This window comes from Theropithecus gelada, chromosome 14, assembly GCF_003255815.1.
Source record: "Theropithecus gelada isolate Dixy chromosome 14, Tgel_1.0, whole genome shotgun sequence".
NCBI lineage: Eukaryota > Metazoa > Chordata > Mammalia > Primates > Cercopithecidae > Theropithecus > Theropithecus gelada.
Genome location: NC_037682.1, coordinates 75,916,334 through 75,927,439, shown reverse-complemented (window position 1 = coordinate 75,927,439; position 11,106 = coordinate 75,916,334). Strand labels below are relative to the sequence as shown.

Below are 11,106 nucleotides of genomic sequence, written 5' to 3'. Positions count from 1 at the left end.
AAAAAAAAAAAAAAAAAAATAGAAAATTCATCAGGGCTGAACTAATTGTTATGTAAAGCCTTCCCTGGAATTAGCAAAAAAACAGAACTTGTAGCTGGTAAAAGCAACAGAAACATTTATACAGGACAACACCTGAGAAGAGAACAGTTAAATGTTTCTTTTAAAGGAAAGAATTTTTAAGAGTTCAACTATAGGTAAAGGTTAGTAAGATGTTTCTATTTCCTTATATATTATTTTTGAAAATGAATTTCAGTAATAGTAATTAATGATGCATTCATGGTAGTCCTTTGTCTTTTTTTCCCACAGTAATTCTTAGATATCTTAACTACATGAAAACTTCTGAAATTCCATTAATGAGGTTTATGGAAGGCTTTGCCATTTGAATACAAGGCTTTCTGCCCAGGCCCCTGGTAACAGCTCCCAAAACTGCACTAGCATGATTATCCTTTTACTTCAAATCCATTTTCTGAAGTGACAGGTCACAGGGATTGAATCGGCCTCAGTGACTCCTTTTGCCTCCCTAGGCAGGTGATGTTCATGTCAGTTTGTGCATTGACTCAGGTAGCCCCTACCAGAGCATATTAGCTTCCTAGGTGTCAGGTAACAAACTACTCAAACTGAGTGTTTAAAACAACAGAATTTATTGTCTCTCAATTCTGGAGGCTAGAGTCCAAGATCAAGGTGTTAGCAGGACCTGGTCCCTCTGAAACCTGTAGGAGACTCTCCTTGCCTCATCCTAGCTTCTGGAGTTTTGCCAGCAACCTCAAGTGTTGCTTGGTTTGCAGCTGCACCACTCCAACATTGGCCTCCATCTTCTTATGGCATTCTCCTGGTGTATCTCTGTCTTCATATGCCTTTTTTTTTTTTGAGGTGGAGTCTTGCTCTGTCACCCAGGCTGGAGTGCAGTGGCATGATCTCCGCTCACTGCAATCTCCACATACCGGGTTCCAGCAATTCTCTGCCTCAGCCTCCTGAGTAGCTAGGATTACAGGCACCTGCCACCACACCTGGCTAATTTTTGTTTTTTGCCAGGCTGGTCTTGCGCTCCTGACCTCGTGATCTACCCACCTTGACCTCCCAAAGTGCTGGGATTACAGGCATGAGTCACCACAACTGGCTGGTTTTTTTTTTTTTTTTTTTTTTTTGGAGACCAAGTTTCACTCTTGTTGCTCAAACTGGAGTGCAATGGCTCCATCTCGGCTCACTGCAACCTCTGCCTCCTGAGTTCAAGCAATTCTCCTGCCTCAGCCTCCTGAGTAGCTGGGATTACAGGTGCCTGCCAACACACCCAGCTAATTTTTAGTAGAGAAGAGGTTTCACCATGTTGGCCAGGCTAGTTTCAAACTCCTGACCTCAGGTGTTTCACCCTCTTCGGACTCCCAAAGTGCTGCAATTACAGGCGTGAGCCACCCCACCCAGCCCTGGCTGTCTTCTTATAAGGAGACCAGTCAGATTGGATAAGGGACTCATTCTACTCCAGTGTGACCTCTTCTTAACATCTAACATCTACAATAATCCTTTCCTAACATGTCACATTCTGGGATATTGGGAGTTAGGGCTTCAAAATTTCTTTAGGGTTGGAGACACAATTCAACACATAACACAGAGTGCAAACTTTTCAGGGACAGGGAGGTCTTGTATAGCTTTGTATGTGCAAGGCTCGGCCAGGGTCTAGCCCAGTAACTGCTGGCCAAACCTTGGTTAAATGAATGAAGAAAGTATATGCAAATATTCTGCTCTGTTCCTCTGAGTATTAAGAATTGAATCTCTGTTTGCCCTGTCTAAGAACCTCCTCCTGATCTGGCCTCTGCCTTCATGTCTCCACTGCACCCCTACTAGAATGTACCATTGTGAAAATATTTGTTTTCCATCAAACACCACATATTCTCTCACTTCCTTCATTTATACTTTTCCTTATTCATTAATTGTTATCTCATTCCCCATCTCTCTATATCAAATCAGTGCTCTCCTACCTACTATAAAACTTACCCTGGGCTGGCCACGGTGGCTCATGCCTGTAATCCCAGCACTTTGGGAGGCAGAGACGGGTAGATCACGAGGTCAGGAAATCAAGACCATCCTGATTAATACAGTGAAACCCCATCTCTACTAAAAATACAAAACATTAGCTGGGAGTGGTGGCATGTGCCTATAATCCCAGCTACTTGGGAGACTGAGACAGGAGAATTGCTTGAACCCGGGAGGTGTAGGTTGCAGTGAGCCAGGATCGTGCCACTGCACTCCAGCCTGGGCGACAAAGCGAGACTCTGTCTCAAGGAAAAAAAAAAAACTTATCCCAAATGTTATGGATGAATGAATGTTATTATAATTGGTTATTTTTACTTACTTCCTTCCCAGTCCCCCTAGGATGAGAGCCCATGAAGTCAGAAACTAAGTTGTATTTATAGTTATATTTCCAGCACCAAGCACAGCACCAGAAGTGTATTTACCTTGAAACTCTAGGCCCTTCAATTACATGGACCTCTTCAAGCTCTTGTACCTTGTGTTAGACACTTTGCTGGGTACTGGAGACACAAAGGCTGGGGGAACGAGGGTTCATATACAGTAAGCACATTTGAGATCTCAGGCACTAGCATTCTGGGTAAATAAGAAATTCATGTTACAAATGTAGTATTTTATGCTTTTTAAAAAATAAAATAAAATTTTAAAAAAAGGGAGCTCCAGATTATAAAACTTCCAGACCATAAAAAACCTGCATCTGCCCTTGCAAAGCACTTGCTATGCTGAGAGAAGTAATTCACAAAGCAAATAATTCTGGCCATGTTTTCCTGTGTAATTTAAGTGTGATCTCCTTCAGCAAACCTTCCATAGACACCCCTCCATCCAGAAATTATTTCTCTCTATCCCAGGCCCTCACAGCACTTTGTATGCATCTCTTTTATTACTTATATTTTGTTTCAAATATCTATCTCTCTATATTTATGTCTTATTTCTTCCACTAGATTTGAAATTCTATGAGGGCCAAGTCAGTCATAATAATCTTCATCTATAACACAATACTTGGCAAATGGCGTGTGCTTGATAAATATTTGAATGACTATTAAGAGCTTCCAACATGTTATTTATTAATATAGTCCAGGCATTTCCATTTATTATCCCATTTAATCCTCACAAAAACCACAATGTAAGCACCACCATTATTCTCATTTTGGGATATAAAAACTGAGCTTCAGGCCAGGTGCGGTGGCTCAAGCCTGTAATCCCAGCACTTTGGGAGGCCGAGACGGGTGGATCACGAGGTCAGGAGATGGAGACCATCCTGACTAACACGGTGAAACCCCGTCTCCACTAAAAAATACAAGAAACTAGCCAGGCAAGGTGGCGGGCGCCTGTAGTCCCAGCTACTCGGGAGGCTGAGGCAGGAGAATGGCATAAATCCGGGAGGCGGAGCTTGCAGTGAGCTGAGATCGTGTCACTGCACTCCAGCCTGGGTGACAGAGCGAGACTCCGTCTCAAAAGAAAAAAAAAAAAAAAAAACTGAGGTTCAACAAGATGAAGTAAATTGACCAAGGTCTTGTAGCTAATAAATGGCAAATCTCGGTTTTAAACTTAGATGTGTGTCTGGAACCAAAGCCAAAGCCAGGTAATTACTGCAGAGGACTAAATCATTTTTTAGAAAATTGAATAAATATATTTCTTGTGCATAAAGAATTCCCAGTTAGTGGAGGAGAGATACATATATCTGTATTTATTTTTAAGTGATAGTACTATAATGCCCCAAGTAAAATGCTCTGGGAACACCACCCAGGAGATGGCTAAATGTGCCTGTGGAATTGTTGAAGGATAAACTGGCTCATCTGAGGATGGGCATTCCAGACAGAGGAAGAACACACAAATGGCACAGGGGAGTCTGGCCATGAGGGCCACAGAGGAATTTATGCATAATTGATAGGTATAGTGCCAGAAGGAAAGTATTGAAAGCTGAGATTGAAAAAGTCCATGGAGCACAAATTAATAGTTATTTCATATTGTAAGGAGAATCCTAGTTAGGGATCCCTGGCAGAGATGTCATGGGCCTGAACTAAGGCAACAATACTAATATGATGTGAGAGGCATTTCTGAGTTAAAGATGACTGCATTTGTTGGATGATTGGAAGTACCAGATGAGCAGTAGAGAAGAAAATGCAGAAGTTTCTGATTTGTAAGATTGGACAGACACCATTAACCCAGATAAGGAACAAAAGGGAGAAAAAAAGATTCAGGGAGAAAATAATGATTTCATTCTGGAGGAATTGAATAGAAATGTGGAGTAGAGAAGACTGATCCGGGCCACAGATATGAATTAGTGGATTATCAGTATAGAAATGGATAAAACCACCTATTTATTAATTTATTTCAAAAATATCAAGGCCCTAATCTGTACCAGGGACTAGACTAGATGCTAGAGGCCCAAGGGGGTTGTAGTTCTCATAGAGATTGTGTTATAGTGGGAGATGGGCAACAAGCAAACAAACAAACACAATTAATTTACTGTAAGATAAGTATCCTTACAAGAGGCCATGATTTTAAAAAAGAAAAAAAGGAGTGGGGGACTAGTTTAGATGGAGTGGTCACAGAGCACAGTTTAAACTGAGACCTAGAGAGACAAAGGAGCCCTCTGAGAAAGAGCTAGAGGAAAGGAAAAAGAGGAGAATTCAGTGTCTCAGTCACACCAGCCACACTTCAAGTGCTTACTAACACATATGACTGGTAACTACAATATTGGGCAAACAGATACATAGAACATTTCCCAAAATTTCAATTAGGGAAACAGAGAGAGGAACGTTTATAATGTCAAAAGCTGAAGAGAGGCCAAGTTAGAGAGGACCTAACAATAGAGCTGTTTCCGTTCTCTCCACTTTCTTGAAGGTGAGTACTAAACATTTATTAAATCATCAAGTGGAATTGTGGTTTTAGAAATGGGAATGCCCCACTTCTGATTTTCATTAAGCAAGCATGTGTAATGCTGGAGCTGGAAGGGATCGTGGCGATTCTGGTTTGCCTTTCTCACCCCTCCTCTAGTTATACAATATGGAAACTAGTTCAGAGAGGCTGTTTTCAAGGACACTCAAGGGTTAATATTGGAGTCAGGACTAGAAAACAGGCCTCAGCCTAAAGTTTTTTCTACAGTTATATGGATGTATCCATATCAGAGTTAAGAGAAAACATGAAATACTTGAACCCAATTATTTCACTTTAAGCCATTTTCCCCATATCACACTAATTGTAGAGGGTTTGAACATTTGATAATTAATTGGAGTTTCATAATACCATAATGTTCCAACTCAAAAGACATTTTAAAAAATCATTCATAAAATGTACTTTACCTTTAGGAAGAATAGGCAGAGTCTTTTCCTCTAATCCTATTTTTGAATATTAGTTTTGCTAATGCCCCAGCTTCGTAATAGTTTCAGACATTATTTCACCAGTCATGAGAGCTTGAGAACAAATGACACAACTATGAAAAATAACTCTATAAAATAGATATTTACTTTTCTACTTTTATTTAGTTTAACAAGATTGCTAAAATTATTCCTGTCATAATTATCAAAAAATATTCCTTTTATAATTAACTTATCTTTAAAAATTCAAAATGCAACAGGGAGCAAAAGTAAATTATTGTCATTATGGATAGTACATATAACTTAAAATAAGTTGGCAATGAAAACGTTATGAAATAAAAGAAAAAGAGGGATAATCCTTTTTGTGTGTGTGCTTTGGAGATAAAATAATGATTAGAAGGTATGGTTATGAAAAGTGAGAGCGTATGTAGAGCAACATAAAATTGGTTCTTTGTTTATTTTCTCAAGAAATTTAGACAAAAACAAATTGAGGTGAAACTTGGTTATTAGATTATCATGTTTGATATGTGGATAAGAAAGTACTCCAAATATTTTTAAATCAAACTAATTGATCTATAGTTAATTTATGTTGTGAGAAGAAAAATTTTTAATTTATCTGTTTGATTCCATTTACCAAGGATGTTATATGTAGTCTCAGATGTGTACCTAATTCTAAGATTTACTCCAGAGAAGAGAAGGAAGAGAGAGTTTTACAAAGAACTCAGACAAGCCGGGCATGGTGGCTCATGCCTGTAATCCTAGCACTTTGGGAGGCCGAGGCGGGCGGATCACCTGAGGTCGGGAGTTTGACACCAGCCTGACCAACATGGAGAAACCCTGTCTCTACTAAAAAAAATACAAAAATTAGCCGGGCCTGGTGGCACATGCCTGTAATCCCAGCTACTAGGGAGGCTGAGGCAGGAGATTCGCTTGAACCTGGGAGGTGGAGGTTGCGGTGAGCTGAGATCGTGCCATTGCACTCCAGCCTGGCCAACAAGAGCAAAACTCCGTATCAAAAAAAAAAAAAAAAAAAAAAGAACTCAGGTCTTAGCAGTTAAATCCAAGACCTTCCATTACAGCCTCAATCAAAGCCCCTCACTTTGCAGCAGAAGTGTCTTTAGAGACCTTTAGAATTATTAATTAACCTCATTGCAGGCAATCTTGGGTTGTAGAAACAGAACAATGTAACATAAACACTTAAGGCTTACAAATAGAAGTTACTGCATTCACAAAGTCTCCCCTGGGTGCACAAACATTCAGTGCCTTCACATTATCCAAGTATAAAGTCTGACTTCCTTAGGTTGGCATCCATGTTCCTTCCCAGTCTGCCTCAGCCTTCTACTTTTCCTTGAGGCCAATCCTGCACATTATTCAAACTGGGATACTCCCTGTTTTCCAAATACATCTTGCATATCTCTGCTCTGACCCTAGGCTTATGCTATGTACTGAAATACCCTCTACTTTCCTTTCTGCTTTCCTAATTTCTACCCATCTGTCAAGGTCTAGTTCAGATTGTACATTCTATATGACTTAATATTTATTCTTTAACACAGAGATCTTTCATCCACAATAGTCACTTGGTACTTAACATATGTGGCTTTACAATATTGATCTATTACTTTATGTGTGACTATTTACCTTTCAAAGGTCGTAACTTTCTAGAGGGAAAGGAAATGAGTTAGCATTTACTGAGAACTTGCTGTGTAATTCTAGTATTTTTATGTTATTTCAATTCTTTCACAATGCCAGAAAATAGATATTATTGTTCACAGTTTATAGCCAAAAAAGCAAAACATCAAGAAACTACACCAAGGTTACTCAAATATTTATTGATAGGATTATGATTCAAGCCTAGATCTATCTAGCTCCAATGCCCATTGTCTTTCCCCATATCACAGTACCCCATACCATCCTCCTCTAGTAGGGTTGTTTTATCCCACGCAGTACCAACCACAGTATATTTAGCATATACTCTGTACCAGTGTGGTTATTATTTTGCTGAAGTTAGTCTGGTATATATTGCATATTTAATGCATAGATCCCCCCTTATGATGACAGATTTCTTTCTATTATTTTAATAACGTGTCCTCAAATAGCAGTTCAACAAAATCCCCTATCTTTGTGTATCTGTATGATGCCCAGTAATCTGTTTGACTGATTATTTGGCTAACAGACCAAATTAACTATTTAAATATGAGGCACATATTATACTGCATCCTTTTGAGGAGCTAGCTTATTTAGATATAAGATGGTTGTAATCAACCAGCAGCTTTGAAGCCTTCTGTTGTCTTCCATGTGACCACCTTTGGTATGCTCCTCTCTTCACAATTTTACTAATACATGTCTTCTCATTCTACTAAAAAAATCTTTTTGATCTCCTACAACGATCTCCTCTTTTTAATAACATTGTTCACATGAACACAGTTGCATTTATAGAGAAATGAAAAAGGATTCAGGAAGACTAGCTGTAAACTTCCCATATGATTTCCAAGGGTAACAGACCCTTTTTGGGTTGTCATGGTACTAGATCTGGGCCTTCCATTTACAGTCTCTGAAACTCAATTTTTGTCAGTGTATCCAGGAGTAATCAAGCTTATATGTTGTAATATCATGTTTTTAATATATGATGCAAAATGTAACTACTCAAGATACCAGAATGTGCTAACTAGCACATTGCTCCCAATAGGAAAAACACTAGGAGAAATTATATTTTAATGAGCTGGAGGCTTGGTGAGCCTGGACTCTGAGAGGGAAATTAGCTACCCAAGTGAACCAAATGACTACTGTCAGAGAGCTAGGATGGCCAGATGAGCCCATCTCATATGTTACCCCTACCACCAGGACAGCACATTTATGTTAGCTACCTGCAGCTGGAGCTGGAGAGCACCTTGACCTCACAGTGCTGGAGACCTATTGCCAAGATCTTTCTTCTACCACTCAGGTGGACTCTCCCTCCTTTATTCTCCCAATGTATTCAGTTGTATTAATTCTGTTTGCAAGTGCAACTTCTTCCACATTCAAACATGCCTTGATTAGTTCCCCAGGCCCTTTTTTTTTTTTTTTTTTGAGACAGACTCTCACTCTGTTGCCCAGGCTAAAGTGCAGTGATGCAATCTTGGCTTATTGCAACTTCCGCCTCCCAGGTTCAAGCGATTCTCATGCCTCAGCCACCCAAGTAGCTGGGATTACAGGCATGCACCACCATGCCCAGCTAATTTTTTTTTTTTTTTTTCAGTAGAGATGGAGTTTCACCATGTTAGCCAGGCTGGTCTTGAACTTCTGGCATCTAGTGATCCCCCCACTTTGGCCTCCCAAAGTACTGGGATTACTACAGGCGTGAGCCACTGCGCCTGGTCCCCAGGCCCTTTTTTTATTCCTATGAGCCAAAATCAGGGTAGATATGTATCCTGGACATTGTTGAGGTGCTAAAATTTTTGTACTTTATCCTTTTGTTTGGGGTGTAGCCTCACAGGGTCCTAATTTTGCTCAAGTGTCTCTGATCTAATCCCGCCACTGCGCTCACACAGTCCTATTCATACAGCCAGCAAATCTAGACACTAACACACTAGCTCATCACTCTTCAGTCTGCTGCTATTCTCAGTACTTGCTTTCTTCTGAGCTTGCATTTCTGCTTCATTTTCAGCTTCTGAAGATTTCTTTTACTTGCAAGCTTAGCTAAGCATTTAAAAGTATTTTATAACTATTTTATTCAGAATTTTTAGCTGCTTTGTAATGAAAGGGGTTTTCAGAATATCTAATCTGCCAAATTACTGGAAATAGCATCTCAATATTTAAGTTTCTTTAAAATTTATCAGTTTTCTAGATGCCTTTAGTTCATTGTCTTATCGGAATTTCAACACTTCCCCATGAGACAAACATTATTCCCTCCATTACCCAAGCAAGGAACCCGACCTGTAGAGGACAATCCTGGCTTCCCACAGATCCCAAGAGAGCTAGAACTAGAACTCCGTATCATTTTTCCCAATCTCTCACTTTTGTTTTTCTTTCATGAAACAATATTTTTGTTTGTATATCTCTTATATACTCAGCCTGTACCAGTTCCCAAAATTACACAAAACAAGGACCTAAATGTCCTTTGTCTTTCAGGATCATACAGATTCACAGCATAGATGGATGGGTAAATAAATTAATTTCAGGACAGTAAAGGCAGTGATAGTGGTGTGATCAGTGAAAGGACAATGTGGTGTCAAAAAAGTCAATTCTTCTGGAGGTGAGGGTAGAGGAGACAGCAGAGAGGAAATGGTACCTGGCCTCAGTCTTAAAGGCCAAGTAGGACTTCTTAGATAGATGAGAATACCAGGAAAAAGCAGGCATCCTTCTAGCCAAAGCAAACAGCCTGGGCAAAGACAAGGAGGAACAACCTGGAATGAGAAGCTGTGGTTGGCAACTTTGTAAGGCTGAAACATGAAGTACAAGGGGGTACAGTGAAGTTGGGTGGTGGAGAGGTAGGTGAGGTCAAAGCTTTGAATGCCTATGTAGAAGTTTAGACCTTATCCTAAAAGCTATACAGATCCTTAGAAGTCTTTTGAGCAAGAGAGAAACATGGTTAGGTATGTTCTTTAGAAAGATTAATGAAAGCATATTTATACCTTAATTCCCACTACCCAATATAGCTTCTCACCATGGAGGTTGTAGGAGTTGACTGGAGTAACTTCCCAAGCCCCCAGATGCTCAGAGTTCAAGGAACAGCCCATGAATGGCCATGAGAAAGCCTTCAGTTTAAGTAGTAATTTTCCTTTTTTTTTTTTTTTTTTTTTGTCGCTAGGCTGGAGTGCAGTGGCACAATCTCAGCTCACTGCAACCTCTGCCTCCTAGGTTCATGTGATTCTCCTGCCTCAGCCTCCTGAGTAGCTAGGACTACTACAGACACACTCTACCATGCCCAGCTAATTTTTTTTTTTTTTTTTTTTTTTTTTTTGAGACGGAGTCTTGCTCTGTGGCCCAGGCTGGAGTGCAGTGGCCGATCTCAGCTCACTGCAAGCTCCGCCTCCCGGGTTCACGCCGTTCTCCTGTCTCAGCCTCCCGAGTAGCTGGGACTACAGGCGCCCGCCACCTCGCCCGGCTAGTTTTTCGTATTTTTTAGTAGAGACGGGGTTTCACGGTTTCACCGTGTTAGCCAGGATGGTCTCGATCTCCTGACCTCGTGATCCACCCGTTTCGGCCTCCCAAAGTGCTGGGATTACTGGCCTGAGCCACCGCACCCGGCCCCGACCAGCTAATTTTTGTATTTTTAGTAGAGATGGGGTTTCACCATGTTGGCCAGGATGGTCTCAATCTCTTGACCTCATGATACGCCCACCTCGGCCTCCCAAAGTGCTGGTATTACAGGCGTGAGCCACCATGCCCGAACGTAATTTTCCTATTTGAATCATGAACCCTCTTAAACTATCTGGTGTAAAGAGAGAAAGACAGCCCACAGCACCTCCTTTCTCCTGAAAACATCCTGACTAGTTTAGAGCACCATCTGAGACTCCAGCTAAACAAGATTATGCTGCTGATGATCTATCACAGCTTGGAGCAGGTCAGGCTGGCATTTCTCCATTCATTCAGCATCCAAAGGTTTTATAATTATAAAGACTTTTTACATCACATTAAGAGAAAAATAAAAACTGCAAAAGTGAATATAGCACATTTCATCTAAGTGATGATGATTAAAGAATAATACCTTTTAAGAAGAAGGCTGGCCACTCCTTACTCTTGGCTACTTTAGCTTATTGCTCACATGTTTCTGTCATAGCACTTG

The 11,106-nt window shown here is 40.4% G+C and overlaps 1 protein-coding gene across 11 annotated transcripts in view; it reads left to right on the top strand.

The window, feature by feature from the left end:
- The window catches only part of DLG2 (discs large MAGUK scaffold protein 2), a 2,171,029-nt gene that overhangs the window by 1,761,541 nt on the left and 398,382 nt on the right, over positions 1-11,106 (top strand). The window lies entirely within an intron of this gene.